The 27042-nt window shown below is 36.9% G+C and overlaps 1 protein-coding gene across 6 annotated transcripts in view; it reads right to left on the bottom strand.

Annotated features, from left to right (window-relative positions):
- Window positions 1–16399, bottom strand: part of AGTPBP1 (ATP/GTP binding protein 1) — a 125678-nt gene extending 109279 nt beyond the window's left edge. For 5 of the 6 annotated variants that reach the window (XM_016130304.2, XM_016130301.2, XM_016130303.2 and 2 more), the window contains exon 1: window positions 16191–16399. The gene's annotated coding sequence lies outside the window, so the exon portion shown is untranslated. Of the gene's footprint in view, window positions 1–16006; window positions 16114–16190 lie in introns of those variants that run through there. The other variant, XM_016130302.2, reaches the window with a different exon arrangement.
- Window positions 16400–27042: the final 10643 nt, after the last annotated feature.

The raw sequence follows: 27042 nt of genomic DNA, 5'->3' as shown, positions 1-27042 counted from the left end.
GGCAACACAAGATAACACCAAAAACCAAAAAAAAAAAAAAAAAAAAAAAATATATATATATATATATATATATATATATATATATATATGTATGTTTGAGTTTTATGTGGTTCTGGCAAGTCGCTTCAATGTGCAATATTTGACTATTACCTAAAATCAACCAGTAAAAAATATCATCAAAATCCTGGAGCTACATAAAATGCAAAAACCTAATAACACAATTTATAATCTAGTGCTAAGATTTCTTTTGAGACAGTTCAAATGATCCTTCCTTTTCTAACATACTATTTTAAAATACTCAAAGCAACCATACATAGCATCCTGTAATAAGTATACTTATTGTCCACCATTCACATAGTAGTCAAACACTGGTAAATATGTATGATTATTTCTTTTTTATTTATAACAAATTGTTTAGACGGTAAAAAGCTTCTATAATATCATCCCAGTTAATGTATATAATGAATATTTTCCCTTCAATCAATACAGGTTTCATCTTCACAAAGTATATACTACATATTTTAAAACCTTAAATCTTGATTCACAAAATTAAATTTTTCAGATTTATTTTATAACTGTTCACCCAAAAAAACTCTGCATATCTTTTAATTTTATATAACAATGCTTACTGAAGCAGAATGTTGTGGCATCACTACAAAGCAGAAAATTTACTGCTAATTCAACAAATTAATCACATACTCATATAATATTTAGTACTCCTATATTTAAAGGAAAACAAACATTCAAAAGAACAGACATCAAATTGTTTAATGTAATAGATTTAGAAGATATGGGTATTCTGGATGTTCTTCTTCAATAACAAAGAACTTTTACTTCAACAAAAGACATGATTTTTTTTTCATTTTTACTATTAACTTAATTATAAAAAAGGAAACACATATTTAAAATTATGTAAAAAATTACTTATTTTATTTTTGCAGTTGATAAGAAACTTAAAAATTGCTATTCTTTCTTTTCATTGACTGTTTTTAATGACTACAAAGTCAAAGTAACTTTTTCAATTTTCAAGTTAAGAGTCACTATATAACCAAAGGAGGAAAACAATCCTACATGTTTTTAAAACTGCTGTTGTTGCCATAAACAGAAGTTACTTCTACTTGTGGAATGGTACAACTTCCTCTAAACTACATCAGCAGCACATCTCATGAAAAGTTCACTTTACATTTGGAGTTGCAGAGGTTAATGCTGGGTAATTACATCATAGCCAATTCTACTTTAACAGTTAAGAAACAATTCAAACTTTCAGTTCACGATAAAATAATAGTTTTAACTACTAGTCAGTCCTCTCCTTTATAAAACTAAAGTAGACAGTAGAGTAATAAAATTTTGAAGTCCTCATTGACAAAAAGGAAACCTAAGATGTAGAAAGTGTCCAGAACTCAGGAAACTCAGAACCAGTGGAATTGGAAATGACAAGAACAAAGGAAGGAGCCTCGCCACTGTGGAAAATGTTCAACAGCCAGTCATAGATCATCTGGTAAATAATCTTTACTCAAGAAACTGACAAATCAAAAAATTTTTGTTTCTAGGATTTAAGAGTTCCTCAAGAAAAAAGGCTAATTCTCACCCCCTTTATCCTAGGGCGATGTCAGTGTGTCCTTTACAGTTGTTTTTTACTGCGGAAGCCTGAGACCAGAGTACCTCTGAGTTAAAAGAAAAAAAAAAAAAAACACCTTTTCTTGCTGTGAAAGTTTATGTTCATTACAGCATGGTGTAATAGAGAGAGCAGGTGCCTAGAAGCAGAAGTGCTGCATTTCACCAGATTTGTGGCTTTGCCAACCAAGTGACAAAACAAAAAAGAAGCAAGGTTGAGAGTATATGCTAGGGAGAATACAATCACCGTAATTCACGATGAAATTTAGGTATAATCTACTCATTCCTATTTATTGGGTCATTTTCACTGTCATAAAATCATGTTGTTATTTCTGCATCTTTGTGGGGAAAGAGATTTTTTGCTCCTAATTCCCCAATCCAGCTACAGCCCCATTTCTCTCCTCCCGAAAGCAGAGTTTAGACACATTCTCAACAAGTCCTCCCTTCCCAGTCTCGCTTAAACACATTCCAATCAGGTTTTACCCACACCACTCCATAGACACTGCTGCTGTCAGGCACCAATGACCTCTGAGTTAGTAAATCCAATTGTCAATTCTCAATCTTCACCTTACTAGTCCTATCAGCTGCACTTGTTATAGCTGATCACTCCCTCTTCTTGGAAATACTTTCTTCATTTAGCCATACTGTTTTCTGCCTACCCCACTACCACTTCTAAACTTCTGTTTCTGGAATGCCCCAGGGCTCAGTTCTTTCTTGTACTCCTACTTGATGATCTCATCCAATCTTTTTTTTTTTTTTTTTTTGGATGGAGCAGTGAGAATACATATATTTATTAAGTTCACTCATCATGACACCCCAAAACAGTTACAATAGTAACATCAAAGATCACTAATCACAGATAATCATAACAAATATCAACATTTAAAAATTCGAAACAGTGCAAGAATTACCAAAATGTGACACAGAGACATGAACTGAGCATGCTGTTGGAAAAATGGCACTGACGCACTTGCTCCATATAGGGTGGCCACCAACTTTCAATTTGTTAAGTCATCCAATAGCTACTCAACACCTCCACCTGGATCTTAATAATATCACAAACTCAACATAACCCAAAACTCATCTCCTGACCTGCCCTTCCCTTTCAGGTATGCTCTAACCTCAGCTTTTCCCAAGAGTAAAGACAATCTCTCTCTCTCTCTCTCTCTTCAAGTGCTCAGTCCAAAATCTTAACTTCCTCCTTAACTCCTGTCTTATAACGCACATCCGATCCATCAGAAAGTCTTGATAATTCTACTTTCAAAATATATCCAGAATCTGATCATTTTAACATCTACTTCCATGGTAAGTAAAGCCACCATCCAAACCAGTCTCCCTTCTTCGGCCCTGTACAGTCTATTCTCAATACGATATCCTGACTTTTAAAACTTTGGAAAAAAGAAAGAAAAAAACCTACCTTAGGTTGATTTGTCACCACTCTGTAATTTTCTCATTTAGTTATTTGTTATGCCCTTACATCTTGCATATTAACATTTGTATTTTACAAATATGCTTGTATACAATTCAATGTGGAAATGTTTGATGGCAAAGTATAAGAGGAGGACCATAAAAGGGAAAGCCACCCAATTGCTGAGAACTTAATAAGGTCATAATGTAAAATTATGCTGAGTAAAATGCTTATATGAGATGCAGTAAGAGAAATTTTTAAAGTTCTACAGTATAGTGAGTCAACATATTGACAAGTAACGTGATATTAAACACCTATGTAATAAACAGAAAAACAAGTTTTTTTATATCCAGATTGATTAATCCACAAAGTTCATCAATTGTAATACTTATAAGATTGTATTCTATATACATTATGTATTTATAAGTATTGTAAGATTTGAAAATGGTGAAATCAAGAAAACTTTTTTTGGTACAGAGTGTTGGCCAAAGCCAGCAAAGGACGGGACATTTAACGTTGTGTCCTCTCGGGAACAAAAGGTCTGTCCTGGAGGAACTATGCTGGCATCTGAACCGACAAAGCATCCTCAATACCTAGCTCCATGAGATTTGCCACTTTTGTTAAAAAATAAAAAACACCTGACTTCACAATGCTTTCTTCACAGAGAGGTACTAATGTCAAAAGCTCTGGGAGATAAAATGAAAAAAAGCACTATTTGCAGCTATAAAAAATGATTAACTTTATTAAACCAAAACCTGTTCATTCAAAAATGTTTGAAGAACTATATGAAATTGTGGACAAAACACATAAAACTCCTGCTACGTGCAGAACTCCAGTGGCTTAGCAGATGAACAGCTCTCAAAAGGTGTCAGAGCTGAAAGCTGAACCGCAGGAGTAACTTCACACAGTGCGTCAGATTCTGCTTAGTGCTAGGAAAATGAATATCTATTAAAACTCGCCAATTTAGCAAACACTTATCAAAGGAAAAAACTGAACAACTCTCTGCAAGATCTTAGAGGAAATATTTTAACTTCGAATGGAAAAATTGGGGGCAAGGAATCATGTGACATAAGAAAATCATAAAATGATTTTCCTATTCCTGGTTGGGCTTTAAAATGAAAAAGGATATCTGCAAATCTTAAGTGTGCTGACCTAAAGCAACAAAATTTAAAAGCAAAATTAAACAACTGTAAAAACAAATGAGGGACTCTTTCTCTGAATCTTCTGCTCAGGGTGAGAACCTGACTTTGAGGAGGAAAAATTGTATTGCTGTGGTCATATTGTACACACAAGATGAGATTTACTGATCTGCCCCTAAAGAAGTTCTAGATTTCTAGGAAATAGTGTCCTGGAAATCACAGGAAAGTAATAAACATTTGGCTGCAAGTTTTTTATGTAAAGAATTTGAAAGGGATGGAGTAAAGACATTTTTTAGTTAAATTTGACATTGGTTAATAAAATTACACAGGTTTCAAGTGTACGATTCAATAATATGTCATATATATATATATATATATATATAGCATTATATGTTCACTACTATAAGAAATTTATTTGTTTAACAAGCATCAAGAGCAAGGAGGAAATCATCTCATGTAGGCTGAAAATAAAATCCATGAATGGTTATTTCATCAAAAGAAAGCAGATAAGCTTTGTACAAAAGAGATAAATGTCATTATTTTCCGTTTTAAAAAAAATAACAGGTTTATTGAATAAAGCCTTTTTATAAAAGATCAAGTAATTAACACACATATATATATATAGTAATCTGAAACTTCTGGGCCTATATTTGAGCCTCGATGTGTCAGTTGATAAAAAAAAAAAGCCTTTTTTCAAATGCTGATATTAAATTATGTCTTAGGCTATATTTTTATTAAGGTTATTTTGGCTTATGGCTTTTAGTAGCTTTTCAATAATTTTCATGTTGTAAATAACCTTAATAAAAATCAGCTTACAGTGGTACTGGTTAACTTATGGTGGTACTGGCAAACACATAAAGAAATAGAATGGAATAGATTTGAAAGTTTAGAAATAAATGCATATATCTACGGCCAATTGATTGTAACAAGAGTGCCAAGTCCATTCAATAGCAAAAGAGTAATCTCTTCTATTGCTGAGACAACTGGATTTCGACAGGTGAAGGAACAAAGTTGGACTCCTACTCACACCATATATAAAAATTAACTCAAAATGAATCAACAACCTAAAAATGAGCACTAAATCTCTTAGAAGAAAATGTGAGGGTAAATCCTCATGACCTTGGATTTGGCAATGGATTCTTTGTTATGACAACAAAAGTGCAAGCAACACACACCAAAAAAAGATAAACTAGACTTCAAAATCTAAAACTTTTGTGCATCAAATGATCCTATCAAGCAAAAGAAAACCTACAGAATGAGAGAAAATATCTGCAAATCATGTATCTGATAGGAGTTTAATATCCAGAATATAAAAAGAACTCCTAAAAGACAACTCAATTTAAAAATGGGCAAAGAATGTGAACAGACATTTCTCAAAATAAGATATAGATGGCCAATAACCACATGAAAAGATGCTTGACATCACTAGTCATTAGGAAAATAAAAATAAAAATCACAATATCACTTCATACTTAATATAATGGCTATAATCCAAAAAAAATGGTTAACAAAAAGTGTTGTCAAAAATGTGGATAAACTGAAACCCTCATTCACTGCTGGTGGGAATGTAAAACGGTACAACCATTGTGGAAAACAATCAGGCAGTTCCTCAAAAAGCTAAATATAGAATTTCTATATTACCCAGCAATTCTACACCTAGGTATATACCCAAAATAACTGAAAATAGAGACTCAAACATATAATTGTATATTAGTGTTCACAGAGGCATTCTTCACAATAGCCAAAAGGTAGAAACAACCCAAGTGTCCACTCACAGATGAATGGACAAATAAAATGTAGTATATAACTACAATGGAATATTATTCTACCATAAAAAGGGATGTTCAGATATACTCTATAACATGACTGAAGCTAGAAAACATTGTGCTAAGTGAAATAAGCCAGAAACAAAACAATAAATACTATATGCTTTACATCCACTTATATGAATGCCACTGACTTCTAACCTTAAAAATGTTTTAAGTGGCAAATTTCATGCCAGATATATTTTACCACAATAAAAAATTACTAAAAAGTTAGCTTACAACATTTATTTAAACTAAATCTATTGAGTCTATCTTTTAAAAAATTGAAGCCAGTTACTTAATAGATATTTATTACTTTTACCATATGAGTCCTTAAAAATCATAAACATGAGATTAGTTTCCAGGATGGTAAACTAAGTTCAATATCTGTCTGTTTTTAAATAAGATCGGTTAAAGTCTGTTTTGTTTGTTTTTAATGAAGAAAAGTAACACGATTCTTGCACATACCATTTATATAAGCCATATTTTATTGATATATAGTAAACATTTGTGGTAAGACTGCTAGGCCTACTTGGATAAAGTTTAAAAAAATGATAATAATAATAACAATAATATGAGAAATTTCAGAAAATGTATTTTTTTTATTTCTGTCACTAACTCATGACATAACTATCTGCATAACTAAATCAGAATTTATAACTTTTGTGGTGATGGCGATCTACACAAAAGAGTAGACTAATTAGATGGCCAAAATAATTAGATACACAGAAAAAATATATATCATTCTCCATCAAAAGGGCATTAGCAATCATTACTGGAACACTGTATTATAAGACCTAAAATTTCAAGTACTGCCCTGATAGCTTAGAGCCTCACAGGACCCCAGAGGTTACTGAGAGTTCTCCTGCTCTTGCCATGTGTCCCCAACCAGTGGGAAAGGCTCCCCACCCAGCTAGTTCCACTATCAGCCAAACCAGTTGTACTCCATTCAGTTCTAAATCTAACTAGTTTCAGCCCCGCTACCAGCTCAGAATTATTCAAAAAAACTAATCACATCCTCCAATAGTGAAGGGGTGGGAGTGGGACATTACTTCATCCTGTCCTTACTGAAAAGCCTGTCTCCCATAGACCCTGTGACTGGTTCATTCTGTTCCCAAGTGCATACAATATCGTCCTCTCTCAGGTTGTGAGTATATATAACTAACAAACTGCAGTCAATCTCATCTGACCAGTGTCAGGCAGTACCCATCTCATACTATTTAGGACAGAAAATCCCTCCTTCGCCAATGAATTAAATTAGAGGTAACGAAAACAATTATATCTAAACTTTCTGTTCAAACTAATACCATAGCTGCAGACGTCATAATTTTTATGAAGGAGTCCTTTGAGATCCAAAATTATTTTGTGGATCTTCCAGGCTATAACGATTGAAAAAGACCAGTCCAATCTCTTGTAGGCAGGGCTGGTAAAGACCAGAACGGGTCCTGGTCTGCTGTGGTTCTACTTCTATAAGTACAGCAGGAGATTCCTGATCACCATAACCTCCTGCCCACAGCAGCTTTCAGACTTTAAAACAGCAGTATGATTCTAGTGATGAAGATCTAGGAGGAAATTTGCAATTACACAGAGGCTTCTTAATATAAAAGAAACAATACCTCCCTTGGTTTTTCAGTTCTGTGCAGAGTTTTGGGGAGTGGTTACTTGAAGCTCAACCTAGAGTCTTTTTCTTTAGATCTCCAAATGAGCGTGTAAATCCCTTAATACCTGCGCCAGACATTGATTTATTGCCCCTCATCTCCAAATTCATCTTTTGCCTATTCTGTGAAAGTGGATTCATGCCCTTAAAAGACTCATTTCTTTGCCAGCTGGCATGATATTAGGCTTTGTTAAGAGGACACCAGAAAAACATTGCAGGGGAAAAGGGTTTTGCTTCTGGTTCCGGTGTGTTCACTTGGCTGCAGCAGATAAGGCTTCTTTAGGACCCACTTCTGCAACAAGGAAGGCTTCTCCAACAACAGCCTTCTGCAGCATGTGCAGCTATTCCAACAGGAGGCTAGGCAGTTTCGTAGTAGAGTGCCTCTGATGAAACATCTCCCCATGAACAGCTTTCCCTGGCACCCAAGAGGGTAGATATCCAGCAAATTCTACTGGTGCCAACCACAGCTACTTGCCTTGACCTTGCCCTTTTCCAACAAGGTCTAGACCTAAGGGGGAGGAGAATGCACTCTATTTCATCCCTGGGAGTAGTAAGTACTCTTTATGTCAGCTATATTCCTTAGAGTTACCTTTACTTCTTACTGATAAATCCCTTATTGCTCCAATCCTGTTATTATCAATTCTTTATATAAATCTTTCCCTATTAAATTACTGTGTGGTTGCTGTCTCTTAATTGGACCAGACTGTTATATCCCCACGATTCTCTAAGCTACTTAGTACCCTATAGTAAATAAACTGTCTTTTCTTAAGGTATCTAAAGTAGATTCTGTTCTCTACAACTGAATCTTCACTGTTTTCTTTTTCAATAAAGAATTAAGGGGGTGGGGGGGGTTATACAATATCCTCAAAGATTAATTTATGACATCATTTTTCCAATTAAGAAATTATACTAATTATGTATAGCCAAGGTTAAGAAAAGCTACTGAAGATCATATTCCCAGGTCAGTCCATTAAATACTTTAATTGTAATATCAACTCCATCTTAGACAATTATCATTTCTGTTATGCCTAACTACTATTTAAAAATTTAGTCTGCAATGAGACCACTTCACACCTACTAAAGTGGCTGTCATGAATGATACAGATAATAAGTGATAGCAAGGATGTGAAGAAACTAGAATCCTCATACACTGTTGATGGGAATGTAAAATGGTACAGCTGTTTTGGCAACAGCCTAGTGCCTCGAAAGGCTAAACATAAAGTGCCCATATGACTTAAATATTCCATTTCTAGGTATATACCGAAAGAAATAAAAACATATATCCACACAAAAACTCGTAAACAAATGTTCATAGCATTATTCATAGTAACTAAAAAGTAGAAACAACCCAAATGCCCATCAATAGATAAATGGATAAATAAAATGTGATGTATCTACACAATAGAGTATTATTCAGTGATAAAAAGAAATGAAGTACTGATGTGTGCTACCTGGAAGAACCTTGAAAATATTAAGTGGAAAAGGCCAGTCATGAAAGATTACATCATTATATGATTCCATTTCAGTGAAATATTCAGAATAGGTAAATCTACAGAGACAGAAAGCAATGGTTACCTAGGACAAGGCGGGGAAGGGCAAAGGGATAGGGGTCGGAGAAAAGGCTAAAGGCTTATTGGGTTTCGTTTTGAAGTAATAAAAAGTTCTAAAATTGATTGTGGTGATGGTTGCACAACTCTGTGAATATACTAAGTGTCACTGACCTGCATATTTTAAATGGAGGAATTGTATGTTATGTGAATTATATCCCAACAAAGCTGTTTTAAGAGAAAACAAGCTTAGACTCTGCAGGAACTTTCATAAGTCAACCATTTCTAAATTAGGGTTAGGGACTATGTCTTCTGTACCTCAATGCTTACTTCCCATGGTACAATATTACGCTATTTTACACAGAAGCAAAATTTCTGACCCACCTGGGTCTTTAGGAGATATATTCTGACTTATTTATCCAACAGAGGTTAAAAACAAAGAAAAAAAGCTTTACTAAAAATCAATGCTGTCACCTAAAAATCCACAACATGCATTACCTTAAATTGGGGCAGGGATGGGGGCAGTTCTATAAGAGTTGACTTTTCTATATTCAAAGGCGGCTTGTACTAAAATTAAATGTGGGACTTTCCCTTAGCAGAAAATTGTACAACAAAATCAACTTCCTCAAGCTAGCCCATACATAAGGAAAAGCAAGCAATTTTGTATACTCTAGCTCAAGAAAAGTATAAAATTTCAGATCGTCTGAATTTTTAAGATTTTCCTCATCTAGAATTAGTTCTAAAGACCAGGGAATCTAAAAACTGAAACCCTCAGTTCTCACTAGCTAAAGTCTGAAATCAAGCCCATTAGCCAAGTCGAAAAGCGTGCACACACACACAAAGCATACACGTTGTAAGCTGTCCTAATTCTCATTCCACAAAACCAGCCATAGGAGAAATTCTGACACATATCCCAAAGCTAAAGTTGTATATTCTAAATATATAAATACTTCAAATATACACGGTTTTAAATTTATTTCAAGTCAAACTGCTAAAATAAAAGGGGGGGAGGGGGAATCAAAGAATCACACTGTTCACACTCCAAAGTCCCATCTAGATCTTTTACACACAATCTAAGGAAATATAATTCTCTTCTGACTTGCCACACTTAAACAACTTGGTCCAGTTCCCATTCAACCAGAACAACTTCATTATATTACTCTCATCTGTTTACAAATGAGTCTCCCTATAATCAGGATCCCCAAACCTGGACCAGCATCAGTCACTGGCCTGCTAGGAACGGGGTCGCACAGCAGGAAGTGAGTGGCAGGCAAGCTAGAGAGAGCAAAGCTTCATCGGTATTTACAGCTGCTCCCCAGCGCTAGCATCACCACCTCAGTTCCACTTCAGATCTTCAGGCATTAGATACTCATAGAAGCACAGGTCCCCTGCCGAAAAAGATTGGGGACCACTAACCTACAAGACAGCATTAGACAAAAAGCTTCCACTGTTTAAAAACATTTGAGAAACATTGCTCTAATCAAGAATGATAACCTTTTTGCTATTAAATATTAGATATTGTGAGTGGGTGGTCTGCACATCTGCTCTGCATGCAGAAGGCCCTACCTAGGTTCACACCCCCGGTGCACCTGGGCCCGGGTGCCCACCTCGTGGGGGGTGGGGGGTGCCCCGCTTTCAGAGATCAGTTCTTAAGGGGAAAAACAGCAACATCCATAGGGTCAGGGTGGAAGTGGGGGAGCGGGGCATTAAAGAGAGGATGGATGCATGCATGCATGCATAAATACAGACACACACACACACACACACACACACACACACACAAACACACGTACTAGATATTGTTCTGGTTGCAGGCAACTAGGGAAAGACCACAGTTAAAGATCTGGGTAGGGTTCAGTCTCAGGAGATGGAAAAACAACTACACTGAAAATGTATCATCCTTTGTTGGCTTTCTCTAATTGTTTCACCATCTGAAAGGAAGAAATCACTTTTCAAGAACATAAATCACACCAGCTATGTCAATATGATGAAAAATTAAGAATCCTAAGTTTTTAAAAATAAAAATTCCAAAGATAATGCTCATACCCTTGGCAACGTCATTAAAGAAAAAAGTGAGAAACTCTAAGGGGAGTAAAAAATATCATTTATGTAAATAAAAGAATAACATTCCCAGCAATAAGCAGATAAAGATTATAACCATTTAAATTAAGAGAGAAATATATACACTAAACATGGTCTGTGTTAATTAACCTACTCTAAATAACTATATTAAAGTAGATATTTTCAACCAGTTACCTTGCTCGTATGATATTCAATGATTAATTTATGAATGTTTTAGCCCAATCAGCAAACAGGTAAATTTGTGTCATATATATTACTGTCACTAATTTTATCAAAAAATGTGAGTAAGAGTAAACCTATATATTCATCATACATCTTCATTAAAAACATAAGTTTGTTTGGCTTGCACACTACTTCACAAAAGATGTTCTAGCACTTATAAAAGGTCTAATTTGTTCTGCTATGTGATGCTATAATTATACTAAAAATAAAATCATATTGTTGGGAGAGCAGAATCCCCACTACACTTCAATTTAATTAGTTTATTTAAAATAACTCTTCCCCAACTCTGATTCTGAATGACTATTTTTAGACTTAAATGCCAAAATTCCTGTATCTATATAGGTGATAGATGAGATTAAAATTCTTACCTTGAAATATACCTTTCCCCTGCCTCTAACCTATGACTGCCTCCTTAAAATGTTTTAAGTTTTGTTTGTTTGTTTTAAGGAAAGTACCACTGCCAAGGTCAGCTCTCACTAATATCACAATAAGAATCAAAATATTCAAGATAAGAGGGACTGGAAAGCTACAAGACATATAAAAAAAAAACAAATAGCAAAACAACAGAAGTCCCTCCTTATCAGTAATTACTTTAAATGTAAATAAACTCTCCAATCTGATGTCAGAGATTAGCAGAATGTGAATGGATCAAGAAAAAAAGAAAGAAAAAAAAAAAACATGACCCAACTATATGCTCTCTACAAGTCTCACTTTAGATATAAAGACACAAATAGATTAAAAGTGAAAGAATGGAAAAAGATATTCCATGCAAACAGTAACCTAATGAAAGCAGGGGTGATTATACTAACAACAGACAAAATAGACTTTAGATCAAAAAAAATGTTACAAGAAACAAAGACAGACACTATGTATTAATAAAACGTTCAAGAGAGCAAGGAGATTTAACAAGTATAAACATTCACACACCTAATAACCGACCATCAAAATATATGATGCAAAAATTGACAGAATTAAAGGGAGAAATAGACAATTTTACAATAATAGTTGGAGGCTTTAATACCCCATTCTCCATAATGGATAGAACAAGCAGAAAGAAATAGAGGACTCAACACAATAAACCAACTAGAGATAATAGACATACATACATAGAACACTCTACCTAACAACAGAATACACATTCTTCTCAAGTGCACATGGGACATTTTCCAGGATACACTATATTTCAGGCTACAACTTTAAGTTTCAATAGACTTAAAAAGATATCATACAAAGTACCTTCTCCAACCATAACAGGATAAAGTTAGAAATCAGTAACAAGGAAAACTGGAAATTTTACATACTTGTGGAAATTAAATAACACACTCTAAAGCAACCAATGAGACAAAGTAGAAATCACAATCAACATTAGAAATACTTAAGAGACAAATGAAAGCAAATACACAACAAAACAAAATTTATAGGATGCAGAGAAAGTGACAATTGGAATTTATAGCTATAAACACATTTAAAAAAAAGGTCTCAAGTCAACGACTAACTCTACAACTTAAGGAACTTGAAAAAAGAAAACTAAATACAGCTAATAGAAGAAAATAAAAGTTATGGCAGAGATAAATGAAAAAGAGGATAGAAAAATAATAGAGAAAAGCAATGAATCAAAAGTTGGTTCTCCGAAAACATTAACAAAATTGACAATCCTTTAGCAGATTAACTAAGGAAAAAGAAAAGACTCAAAAGCTCTTTGGGGTCCCCAATAACTTTTTAAGAGTGTAAAAGGGTCAGGAGACTAAAAGTTTCGAAACATCTGATTTAAAGAGCAGAGTATTAATACCAAGTTCCTACGAACCAAGAGCAAGAAATATATACAATCGTTAAATTAAAAAAAAAAATTTCCTAGGAAAATTACATGAAAGCTGAAAAGGAACACAATGTCAAATCAAACTAACCTCATTCTATGTGATATCAATAATGAGGAAAACAAACAAAAAAGAATGCTCAGATGAAAGTAGTTTTGTATATCCTAGAAATATGCAATATCTTGATCAACTAAATACATATATGCCCATCGATAGTTGATAGATAATATTTTTATAGCATCACATGACAAAGAAATGCAATCACATACTCAAAAACAGGTGATTAAAATAGCCACCATCACCATGAGGGAGACAATCCAAGGTTCTATCAGAAGGGACATACAGGGATACTTCAGCTCCTCTCCAGTAGCATCTCAGGACACCTCGCTCACAGTTCAGCTGTTCTATTTAAAACTAAATTATATGTTTCCAAAGCAGGACAGTGAGATTAAGCTCTCACTGAGCCTCAAAGGAGTGAATGGGTCTTAGAGGAATTGATCTGCACTAATAATGCTCCATCAGTCCAAAGTCCTTCTTCAGCTTACTAAATCCCTTGAAAAACTGAAGAAAAGCAGTAGCAGTAATATTTACTGAGCACTTACTATGTGCCAGGCTAAGCACTTTATGAGTATTAGCTCATTGAACATTCAAAATCATCTTAAAGGCATTACTACCATTATCCCATTTTTGGAGTTGAGAAAATTGAAGCGCAAATAAGATAAATACCTTGCTTCTTTGCAAACAAGCAAAGCCAGGATCCAAACCCAGCCAATCTGGCTCTGAGGCCCAACCCCTTAGCCACTACACTATAGGATACAGATAATGTAACCAACAATAATAAATAAAGTTCAAATTCAGTGCCAGCTCTAAACAATTTCTGTTTACACCAAGACTCACTGCCTAAGGGAAGTTCCCAACTTGCAGAGAGCACTCTGTCAGGTTCATCCTTTACTAGTGATGCACTGTTCAACTTTTAGATACTGCACGGTTTCAAGAAAGAAAAGTAAATGTTGGAGGGTGAACAATGTGGAGATATTTTTTTAACATAAAAATGTATAATACAAATTAGATAATTTCACAACTCTTGGACCTCTTTTCCCTCTGCTATTGGAGATAAAACCATTATATCGTAGCTAGACTGTTCTAAAGAGAATAATGCCTCAATTCGTCAATTGGAAAGCTTTATAAAAATTGCTTCTTCAAACCCTTAAATTACATTAATATATTTAAATGTTTTGTAGTGTTGGCTAACTACAACGGTAACTCTAAGTCTATCCCCTTCATTTCAGAGTTCTGAGTGAGACTGCAGTTCTCAATATATGTGGAAGCAATTCAAGGAAGAGTTCTGAGGTTATTAAAAATGAACTTACACCTTCGCTGTAGAATTTAACTCAAAAAAAAATGGAATGTGAAACTGAACAATGCATATTATAACTCTGCTTAAGGATGAGAAATAAGGAGTGGACAAGAAACCGATAACTACCTCACAGTAATTACACAGGACATGCTTACAGATATCCCAGAGTTCCTTTTGAAGTTTGGCACACGTTTTAAAATATGTACCATTTAAAGTGCCTTAAATAAACGACTACTTTTTTGGTCTACTGAACTGAAAACATTCCACAATACAATTACAAAAATAACTCTGGCCTTCTCAGGGAAAAAGACAATTTAGAAGAGAAATTCAGAGATTTAAGAAAGTGATAACTTGATTTACATTAAGATTACAACACGGGTAAAACATAAGTGAAAATGAGTGATCGAAAGATTGTTAAAGTCCTTTATAACTACAAATTGTCATGCATTACAAACACCGCTACAATTCTGAATCCCAAAAGAAAAAAAAAAAAAGCACTCAGACAGAATTAATAATGCCAAAAAAAAATTCCGCTAAGTGCTAAAACGTATTAGGTCAATAGCAGTGCTAGACCTTGAGGCACTTGAGCAAGCTATATAAAAAACAAGAAATAGGCTTGAAATTCTCTACATTTACATCAATTATACTAAGGTGTATTAAAACCCCATTCTATATGGGTAATGCCCAAGAAAGGAAACAAAACTACACTGGTACTACTAATAGGTTTAAACGACACAGGGCGGGGCGGGGATGGGGTGGGGGGAAGGAGGGGAGACAAGCAAGCCTTTGCGTAAGAGTTGCAGGACTGCTTGAATTGGACGCTTGCAGTTAAGAACCCGCAACTCAGGAAGGAAGGCTGTAGAGAAACAATGCACTGTCATCTAGGATGATCTGATTCAAGTTCAAATAAAAACCACAAGGCGACAAGTTGTAAACAGAAAACATACTTGAAGCCAAAGCACTCATTGAGAGAAAGCAAACCTAGCCATCGCCGATGTTACACCACACTCACCTCACGTTCAAGTTCAACACACCTAGGGGGTGGGTGCTGGGTGGGTATAGGGATGGGTGGAGAAGCGAGGCGCGCGCGCGCCCCTGGCCCGCCGCCCCCCTTGGCTCTGCTCAGCGCTGCACCGCGGCGACGCGCGCTCGGGGCCCGAGAGAAAGGGCAGGGCACCAGGGCTGCCTCTGCTAGGAGACAGCCCCGAGGACCCTCTGTGGCGATGGGGGGAGAGGAGGAATGCAGAGTGTTCGTGGGTGGGTACGGGATGGAGCGTTTTCCAGACACCAGCAAAAGCCCCAGCCCATCAAGAGGTTTCCCTCAAGATCCAGTCCACCCCCAAAGACACGCGTTACACAACCTGTCAGGTGAGGAACGAAGGGGTCCCAAGGCGCAGACCGCGGCGGGCCTGGGGTTGCTCTTTCCCAGCTTGTCCTACCCTGGGACGCCGCAGCCCCGGGAAAACAGGGGGGCACCGGGTGAGCGGGAAAGCCGCGGCCGAAGGTCGGCCAGCCCGGACGTGCGGCCGGCGGCGGGGCGCTCACCGGCTCAGGAGAGGGCGCAGGCAAGGACTGCGCGGAGCCGCATCACCCGGATCGGCGCCTGCAGTGCCGGCGGCTGCTCTCTGGGCGCACAGCGGATCTCTCGCCGCCCGCCGCCGGGTGTTTTCATACAAACCCCGGTGGTAGGCGAGGTAGAGGTGGTGGCGGCAGCGGCGGCGGCGGCGGCGGCGGAGGAACCTTCCCGCATCCCGGGCAACGTCAGCGCGGCGCCCCGCCCACCGCACGCCTAGTCCAGCCTGCTCGCGCGCGGGGGGCGGGAGGCGGGGTGGGGGAGTGGAGGAGCGCGCGTGCGCGCGTGCGCTCGTGCGGGGTGGGCGCGCACCGGGGAGCAGGCGGGCCGCGCTCGAGGGTGGGGTGGGGTGCAGCGCACTCGTGGACAAGGAGGTAGCGCACGCGCTGCCCTGGAGGGCGCGGCAGGGAGGCTCCGCCAGATATTCGAAGTGGGCGCTGTGCGCGCCCCGGGCCCTGATCCCCTGCAGCCGCTACCCAAACGAACCGAACCGGATTCCAGAAGGAGCCCCACGTGCCTCAAATCACCCATAAGCTACCAATTACAGCCCCTGCCTTTTCTTGGAGCTAAACGGGCGTTCACCCCTACTGTCAATCTCCCACTCTCTCGGGAGGCTTTTAATGGCATTGGACAAGCGGTTCTTAACTCTCCCCACATGGTAACTGATAACAGTGGTTGCCTCTGGGGAGAACTGATAAACTGTGGAGGGAGGGAAAGTAATGTTTACTGAATACCATATTATGCTTTTAGATTGTACTATATGCTTTTATATTGTACCTACTAAAATAACTACTTGACTTTTTGAAGTTGAAGCTTTTATATTAGCTTGTATATTGAATTTCGTATGGAGAAGAGACCTTTCTTGTATAGATCAACCTGCACTCTTGTATAACAGATGAAACTGTGATGAGAACCAAGTAAGTGACATTACGTTGTGAACTCAAGTTTTTAAACTCTTCTTTAAAAGAATTATGTGTATATTGGTGAATACATGTGTTTATATAAAGATCTAGGATATACACCAAAAGTAAGAGTGTCTGTCTTTGGGTGGTAGATAAAGTGATTTTCATTTTCTTCTTTTTGCTTTTGTAATTTTCTAAATTTTTATTAGGGACATCGGGCTCACTTTTGTATTTAGAAGAGGAGCCATTTTAAAAGACAAAACCTTCCCATGACTGAAGGCAGCTCATCTGACTGCCCCATTTCCAGTTTCCAGTATCAAAGAGAAAGTCACTCAGTTGTTTCCTGTAAAAGAAAGAGCTCTGGAGTGTGTGTGTGTGTCGGTGGGGGTGGGGTGGGGGAGGGCAGGGAGGTGGAGATTATGGCCTGCTGACCACCCTGATCAAAATCTCAGGAGGGCAGTCCCTCACCAACAGGTCTGGTCTTCAGTGTGGTTCATCAAGAAATTTGAATTTTCAGTTGGTACATCCCAACTTTATCAGCTGATAGGAAATTAATCGAGATAAATTCACAAGTAGCTGAATTATACCCAGAATAATAATTTGTTGACAATAAGGGATGCGCTTTACTGGTAAGCAAACAGCTCCGGCCTACTATTTTCAAGTGTTTTCAGCAGCAATATGCTTTCTCCAAGTAATTGTTTTGTTTTGTATTTTTGTGAACTACCATTATGTAAAATAGAGAAAATGAAGCACCTCTGGTTGCAGATAGAGGAAAGACCTACTCAGCCTCATGTGATCCTTCTTCTCCAGATGTCCCCTAATGTGGCTCCTTAGACCTCCCAGGACTTCAAGGAATATTATTTAACACCAATTCACTTACTGGTACCAAATGAATAAGCAACAGGTTGTTTATTGAGCATACACCTGAAAGAAGGAGAATTGGAGGAACACTAAATCCAGGTTGTACAAAATATCTGGTGAGTTTTTCCCATTCTGCAATAATATACCTTTTTGAGAGATAAGAATATACATTTCCTGACAAATAGACTCTCTTTGCCTTCAAAAGCACTAGACAGTGGTGGACTGGTAAACCAGCTCTCTGAAAACAGAAAAAATAAATAAACAAACAAAAAGCCCTGGTTTACAACAATCACCATTTGCCATGGTATAAAGACTTCTACCATGGCTTATTTCAAGCTACCAACAATGGCTTGCAAACACCCTGATTATTTAACAATCAATTCTAAACCTGTGATGCTGACTCCAGCAGAATACTGCTATATTTTTGTGTGTGGTGCACACAGAACACACCCTGCTATTTCTTCGTCATTTGTTCGCACATTTAGATTATCAGGCTATAGTTTTCTCTGCTGATGTTCCTATCTTGATGATATATCTAGATCACCTTTATAAAATTTAAATATTTCCTGAATCTCTAACAATCACATATCTACGAACCACCTCTTGGATGGTTTCTGGAAAAGGCAAATCTATTTGTCATGTGTTAATCTTTACTGGCTTTGTTCAGAGGGCAACCAAATTCTGGAAGTCCCACTATTTATTGATAGCAGTGATTCTGACATATTGTAGTCATCTCTTTGGGCTGGTGGTGATTTCATACCTGACAGGCCCTTTCCTCCCTGAATCATGTTACTGTTTATTCCTAGAAATGAGATGGACAATTTTAATAAATTCAGTGTTTGCAGAGTATGGAAGAATTGGACCTGAACCAATAATTGGATTAGTCCCTTTTTACTGTTTATTATTAATATATTCTGGTTTAATACTGAGGACTCAAATGACCAACCAGTTCTTCCTGGCATGAGAGAGTAGCTCCTTTGTTCAGTTTTTCATAAAATCATGTAAGATTACCATTTTGTGCAGAATCACAAACATTATAAGGTGTTTCTATTTGTTTCCTGAGCCCTGTTAGCTAACATTAATAGCTGATGTGAAGTAAAGAAATTTTTAAATAACCGTCTACCAAAATATCTATCAGAATATCTATCAAAATATTTGAAACATCAGATACATCGAGTTACCTGAAACTCTCGGCCTAGGAGTCATCATCTGAGGTAAATTATAATTCTCCAAAGGAACTTATAGCTATGAAATATTTAACCTATGTGGGAGATGCCTTGGCAGTGAGAAACACAATTTTTATATATTTATGACTTTATTGAAAAAGAAATAAGCTACAAAAGAGAGATTATCATGAAGGGGTGGGAAGAAGGTTCAGAGCTCAAAAGCTCATGTGCAGGCTCTGGGCAGAGGGAGGCACAGTAAGCTTTGAAAATTAAATAGAAATCCACAGTAGTAGGAAGTGAGAGAGTGAAAGACAGCCTTCGATCCTGTGACTGACTATTCTTTTTTTCTATTGCTGGCTTTGGTTCTAGCACATATGTGATTTTGGAAAACAAAACAATGTTCTCTTTTCTAACCGAAGTGCTTTAAATTCCATTGGCACTACACCTAAAACTAAACGGTATATAAGAACACTGTGAAGACAAAGCAGCCCGGTACACAGCCTATAAATTAGTAGCAGTCATGAGTATTAGTCAACAGACTCCTCCTGGAAGGGCACCAGTGTGTAAGCAGATCAGATATCACTAACGATTACAGGAAGATGAAAGGAGACAGTAGCTAAAAGTAGAATTTGAGCTGGGCATGCAGCCTGGAGCAACTGGAAAGCCAAATCATAATATGTGCAAAATCGATCCTTCCGGTCACTCTTTGGGAGACTCCCTTATTGCCAAGAAGGGTTTAATTCAATTAGCAAAGGCCTGTGGGAGAAAGCCTTGTGCAACCTTGAGCCTGGCTAGATATTCTTAGCTCTAAAGCAAAGTTATTTTGGGAGAATCATCATAATTCACTTGCTTCAGCACTTAAGCCCATGCTGGATGTGGTCCCTGAAACTCAAAAAAAATAAATAAATAAAAAAGCTCCGTATGTAACATTTCATCAACTTTACTACTGTTCCTATACCTACTCCTCCCCAGTTTTCACTGCCTCTCAACTGAATATCTTTATTTCATATGCCCAATTAAGCCTGTCTTCTGTGCCCCTCCATGGGCATCCTTCTCCCTAAAATAGCTAAGTATATCTCTCCCAAGAAGTCTCAAGTTATATCCTCCAATATTTAATCAGCCACAAGGAGTGCATCGCCTGTCAACACCCTACATGACTGCTTGAAACCCTCACAGTATGTGTCAGCATTGTGGGCAAAACCCTTCATATTTTTACATATGAAGAAACAAAGACTTAGAAAGGTTAAGTAACTTATTCATGGTCACACAGCTATAAAGAACAGCCACCATACTAGCTATTATTGATCAAATATTTAGATATGCTGGAACTGTACTGATCAATTTACATACGTTCTCTTAGAATCAGAATCCTAAGGCTCAGCTTTGGCCTTAGTGCTCTTTGCACTATATATAAACTATACTTACGATTAATTTAAAAAATGCTATAGTACGAGTCAATGGAGAACATTGAGGAGGTGCATTGAAGGTTTATTCATAATAGCCGGAAAACTGGAAAAAAAACAAATGTCCATTGACATATGAATGGTTAAAACAAATTGTGGTCTATCTATACACTGGAACATTACTGAGCCACAAAAGGAACAAACTACTGATACAGAGGATAGTATAGACAAGTCTCAAAAACATCTTGAGCAAAAGAAGCCAGAGACAAGAGAGTACATATTGTTTGATTCTACTTATATGAAATTTTGGAAAACATAAATCTAATCAATAGTCACAGAAAACAGATCCGTGATTGCTTAGGGCTAGGGAGAGGGTTTGGGGGACAATTAACTGAAAAGGACATGAAGGAACTTTGGGGGAGATATAAATGTTCTATATATATTGATTGTGGCAGTGGATATACAGGTATATACATTTGTAAAAATTCATTGAGCTGTCCACTAAAAATGGGTACATTTCACTGCACATAAATTATGTCTTAGTAAAGCTGATTTTTAAAAAAAATAAGTCAATAATAAAAGAAGAGGGAACAAGTAAAAGAGGAAGTACCTAATTGCCCAGAGTGGCTAAAGAAGGTTAAACAAAGGAGGTAAATAATCGAATTGGTCTTTGAAGGATGAATAGGAGTCACAAAGAGTGGAGAAAGAAATGTGAGTGGGAAATGAAATAATGGGCTTTCCAGACATAAACAGAAAAACAGGGAGTTGGAGACCTTGAACTGAGCACTGTGAAAGGAGCTTATAGTGATGAAGAGGAGCCGTCTCTAAAGGGAGTTAGTAGGAGAAACTGATTCTATATGTCATTAGTAAGCCATGACACTTCTCCAGATCAAGAGTCTCTCTTTTCGAAAACTGAAGGGTTGGGAGGTAAACAAACAAACAAACAAACTGAAGGCCTGGCTCAACAATCTCTAAAATAGTATTTCCAAGCAAATGTATTAAGTAGCATTAAAGTGACAGGAATGGGCCATGGGCAAGCTGACAGTCCTCTGGTTGACCTTGTCTGGCCACTCGGGCATGTAGAGGCACTGAACCCCTCAGCCATTATGGCAGCAGAGCCACTGGATCTGCCACTTATAGCCACAAATCTCCCTATTCATTTTTCTTGGGACACAGTATATATGACATTTTTTAACATAATGAATTAATTCCCTAGGATCCTCCAAAGATAACCAATGGTATTTTTTTCCTTAGTGTCATTATAAGCTCACAGACTTTAAACATATTTGAAGTACTTTAATATCTTACAGTTATTAGCCATAATAATGCTCAAATTTCTGTATCTTTGGCCAGTGGAAATCTATCCAAGTTGGTTTCAAGAAAAAACCTTTGAAACAACCATAGCTGTCTTCGATAGCTTTCTTGTCTAGTATTATAAGATATTCCAGCCCCATCTTTTACTTTCCTGTCCCAAACCTGGAATCAGCCATTTCTCCAAGGAGTCCTAGCACTCTTTCCTACCTAACTAAAAATATTTAGAAACAAAGACCAATTGGATAGCAATGAGCACCTGCAGTTACCAGATTATGCTCTCAAAATTAGAGTTTTTTCGGTAGATTATTGTTTTCAGGTCTCTTAAATAGTGCTAGGAAAATATGGTAAATTGCAAATATATGCACAAATCCCTCCCCTTCCTATATGTAACATGTCTCTTTGCAATGTAACTTTGACACTCCTCCCATCAAGAGATGAAATCTATTTACCTACCCCTAGAATCTGGGCTTAGCCGTGCAACTTGCCTTGGCTAATGAACAACAGCAAAGATGACGAAATTAGAGAATTGAAAAACACATGTATGATGGGTGCTTGCTTGTTATACTGCTGTGAAGAAGCCTGGGTTAGCTTCCTTGACGAGAAAGAACCACATGGAGAGAGGTATCCATCATCCTGGCTTTCCAGCTGAAGCCCCAGACGTGAATTATACTATCCTACACAATCCATTCCCAAACTAGTCAGCTCAAACCAGAAGAACTACCCAACTAAACCACAGAATTGTGAGAAATAAAAATGTTTGTTACTTTAAGCCATTAAACTTTGGGGTGGTTTGTTAAGCAGCAAAAGCTGACTGATATATAAAAATAAGTATTTTAAAGATAAAATATATCATGTATTTATACTAATACTTTCAACTAAAATCCAGATTATAGGGTGTTTACTCAAGCCTTGATCTTCCACTGAAACTTCTTTCTCCTACTCTAAAAATTATGAATTGGAACAACATGGACATGATTACTCATTCATTTTATCTCAAACTACACATACAAAGGTCTCAGAATAATAGTACCAATACTACCTCTATCACAGGTTGAGTTCTCTGGAAGTTCACACTGAAATGGAGTTTAGGATACAAAATGAGAAAGAGAGGGGGAGGAAGCAGAACTGGGCAGAAGCCAGATCAATGTGATGTATGTGATTGGGTCCTACAAAACTCTGGCCAGCTCAGCAGAGACTATCCTAATGAAATATGCCCATCACAGGTACTACATGTTGGGCCAAACTAACCAGACATTTACATTCCTGTCCTCCTTGGTCACCAGACGTGGGCTGCATCAAAAAAGGCATGCATCTAGCAAGGTGTCTCTCAACTTGAGGTCAGCCCTAAAGCTATCTACTGAGCAGTCCTTTCTCTGATGTATTGTCTGAGTAGCACTTCTCCATGTCTCCCACAACCTCCAACAACATGATTATTGAAAACAGTTTGGGATTATTTTTATTGTTCTTTTTGGCCTTAAGGTATATGCAGTCAAATTACTGTATCTAAAGATATTTGGAATAATGCTTCTGTCTGAAATTAAGTCATCAGTTAGATCTCTTTTCAAGTTTATTTGTTTATATTTTAACTTTACATTTAATTTTATATCATGATTATGTAAGACATTTACATGGTTCCAAAAGCAAATATATGAACAAAATATATTTGAAAAAATCTAACTACTCTCTGTTTCCACTCTATAGGTAACCTATTATTTTTTAATTTAGTGCTTTATCCTTCCATTTTATTGTTAATTTTAAATCATTTCACTAAGTAATTTTAAATAAATCATTTTGTTTGATAGTAAGAGTAATTTTGTTTAGTCTTACATTTACCCAGAACTTCACAGTTTACAGAAGTGTTCTTTGGTTCATGATTGCATTGTGTCAGAGGCTTCCAGGGGGAAATTTACCTTAAGTCTTTTAATAGACCTATTCTCAAGTGGGATATGATTCTAAAAGACACACATTCTACTCCCCTGAAGATTACAAAGACTTAGGCAATTTTTACTTTTTGCATCCAAGTCATCACGTAGGGGTGTGCATGCCAGTGTACGGAGCGAGCCTTCTGAAAAATGAAGGAAGTGCCGTAGGTTAACTAACGTTTCTTTCCAACTGATATTTGGATCAGTCCCCTCTATTCTTTCTTGGTTCCACTTCAATAGCTAAATTAAATGAAAATAATTTGTTATTCACTTCCACAATGCAACACATACGATTTGGAACATTGTCGCCAGGTGCTGTGGGGGATACAACAAAAGACAATACCCAGTGCCTGACTCCAGAAGCCAGGAATCGAGTGGGTTTTCAAAAAGCCTTTTCAACAAACGCCCAGCATGTTCGTTCATTGAAAACGGTCCCAGTTTGCATAGAATTTATATTTTCTAGGAAGCTTTATCAAATATAAGGCTTTGAACCAGAGTTTGGGAATAAATTTAAATGCTTCTACTGCTATGTCTTCAGATTAATTGCAGAAAAACGGTCTTTCGACTTTAGTATCTTACCTATGGTTTTGTAACACCACACCCATGGGTCGTCAACATTTCTGTGCAGGGTGATAGCAATAAAGTAACATACAGCAGCTCCCTCCGACAGAGTGCTCCCACTGTGAACAGAGCCTAGGGGGAAAAAAGCTAAACACGCTGTCAGGAAGACTTACGTTAATATTTCCACATAGCAGCAGCTGTTTTCTCTCTGAGGTTTTGAACTGGGCTCTCCAGAGAACTGCCTCTAAAACAAAGCTAGTTGAAACGGTTTCACAAAGGAGGTATTAAAGAAAAAAAAAAACAACAAAAAAACTCATGAAATAATTTTACTTCTTATCTTATTACTAAAACCACATAATTAGGAAAGAAACTAAAGAAAAGGCAAAATAACTTTTTTCAATGTTGTCAACCTTTAGAACGTTAGAGATGCAAAGGTCTCTCATTGTAAAATTTAGCATCTGTGGATAGCAAGATAACGTTTTGGTGTTTTTAAAGGAGGTCATTGCAAATACATTATTGAAATTATAAATCCAAATCACATGACCTGTAAGCATTCACTTGCTAGCTGCTACAGACATAAAGGAAATAGATGATAATACTAATGCTGTTATTATACTACTAAATAAATGCCTTTTGAATTTAGCGAATACTTACTTTGTATTAGACAAGGGAAACAAACAGCAAACTATGCCCTGTAGGCTAAACCCAGATCATTGTCTGGATATAGGATCTTAAAAATACTATCTTCATTACTATTTGTGTTTCTTCATAATCTACTCATTTGTTTTTCTTTTTTGGCAATTTAAAGAACTCGACTTTCTGGCTAGCTAACTTTGATGTGTGGGAGTATAGGTGCATAGAGTCTAGAGTGAGCTTTGGATCCAAAGAATGGTTTGATATTTTGAAATGGTTAGGGTAAAAAAATATTTCATGGCACATGAATATTATATATGAAATTTCCATTTCAGCATCCATAAATAGCATTTAATAAGAACTTTACTGCACCCACTCACTTTCATGTTACCTAAGTCAGCTTTTATGCTACAACAGCAGAGTTGAATTGTTGCAACAGAGACTATATAGTTCAGAAAGCTTAAGATGTTTTCTATCTGGCTCTTTACAGAAGTATAGCAAGCCCTGTATCAGGCAGACCAGAGGTGACTCGTACACTGACAAGGAAAAAAACAAGATACTCTGCCCCACAGAATTTACCACCAAGATACTACTATTTCATTCAAATCTCACAACAATTTTAAAGGAAAAGCACAATATTATATTATCTCCATGAAGTAACTGAGATGCGTTTTTATTATACCCACAAGGCCACTGAAGGGCAGAAAGGTCAAGAATCTTTGTCACAGTCCACACAGATGGACGAGGGAGGCAGGATCTGCAGCTCATTCCAAACTGGAACAATGTACTGCCCATTGTAGTTAAACTAAAAAACAAACAAACAAACAAAAAGAACTGACTGTGAAGAGAGTGAAATATAGCAGGTCCTCAAATAACATCATTTTGTTTAATGTTGTTTCATTATAATTTTGATGAGATGTCATAAGAACTTAACTCTTATTTATATCGATTAGCCTATGGTAAAACTGGTTTAATTTATATCATTTTTCTTAAAGTCACAGAACCTATATATGGCATTAAGTGAGGACTTCCTGTAGTAATGAAGATACTACTTTATCAATAGACTTTATCAGTTTTAAATTACAGAAAAATTGGGCATATAATACAGAGAGTACTGATGCATTAACCCCACCTCAGCACATAGTTGTTCCTCTTAGTACCACTACATTAGTGTGGTACATTTGTCATGAATAATGAGCCAATATTGGTGCATTACTGTTAACTAAAGTCAATACTTTACTCAGATTTCCTTAGTATTTCCCTAATGTCCATTTTCTGTCCCAGATCTCATTCAGAATACCACATTACATTTAGTTGTCATGCTTCTTTAAGGTCTTCTTGGCTGTGACAGTTTCTCAGACTTTTCTTGTTTTTGATGACCTTGGCAGTTTGGAGGAATACTGGTGAAGTGTTTTGTAAAATATCCCTCAGTTTGAATTTGCCTGATGTTTTTATCACAATAACTAGGGTTATGGATTTGGGGGAAGAAGACGGCAAAGGTAGAATGTCATTTTCATCATATGTATCAACACGATTTGTAATGTTGTTGACCTTCATTACCTGGGTGAAGTAGTATTTGCCAGGTTTCTCCTATGTTCAAGTGTTCTCTTTTACCCCTTTTATATACTGTACTATTTGGAAGGAAGTCACTATGCACAACCCACACTTACGAAGGAGGAGTCATGGTCTCCTTTAGGATGTAATATCTACACAAATTATTTAGAATTTTCATCACAGAAAATTTGTCTGTCCTCCCCATTTATTAATATACTCAATCATTTATATTGGTATGAACTCGGATTTTTTTTTAGACTTTGGGTCATAATCCAATACTACTTTCTATTCTTTCTCAAATTTTTCCATATCTGCCCATTGAGAGTGCTTTCAGTTGACCCCTGTGCACTGATAAAATACTTCCATTAATGTATTTTTGTTGTTGTTGTTGCTATTGAGAAGAAGATGTTTTTGTTCTGGTACTAAATCTGTATATTATCTTGTCCCAGGTCCTGGAATCACCCATTGCTCCAAAAGCCCTGGTACCTTTCAGTGAATAATGGTATTA

Source organism: Rousettus aegyptiacus, unplaced genomic scaffold, assembly GCF_014176215.1.
Source record: "Rousettus aegyptiacus isolate mRouAeg1 unplaced genomic scaffold, mRouAeg1.p scaffold_m13_p_3, whole genome shotgun sequence".
Classification (NCBI taxonomy): Eukaryota; Metazoa; Chordata; class Mammalia; order Chiroptera; family Pteropodidae; genus Rousettus; species Rousettus aegyptiacus.
This window is presented reverse-complemented; position numbering and strand designations above follow the sequence as displayed.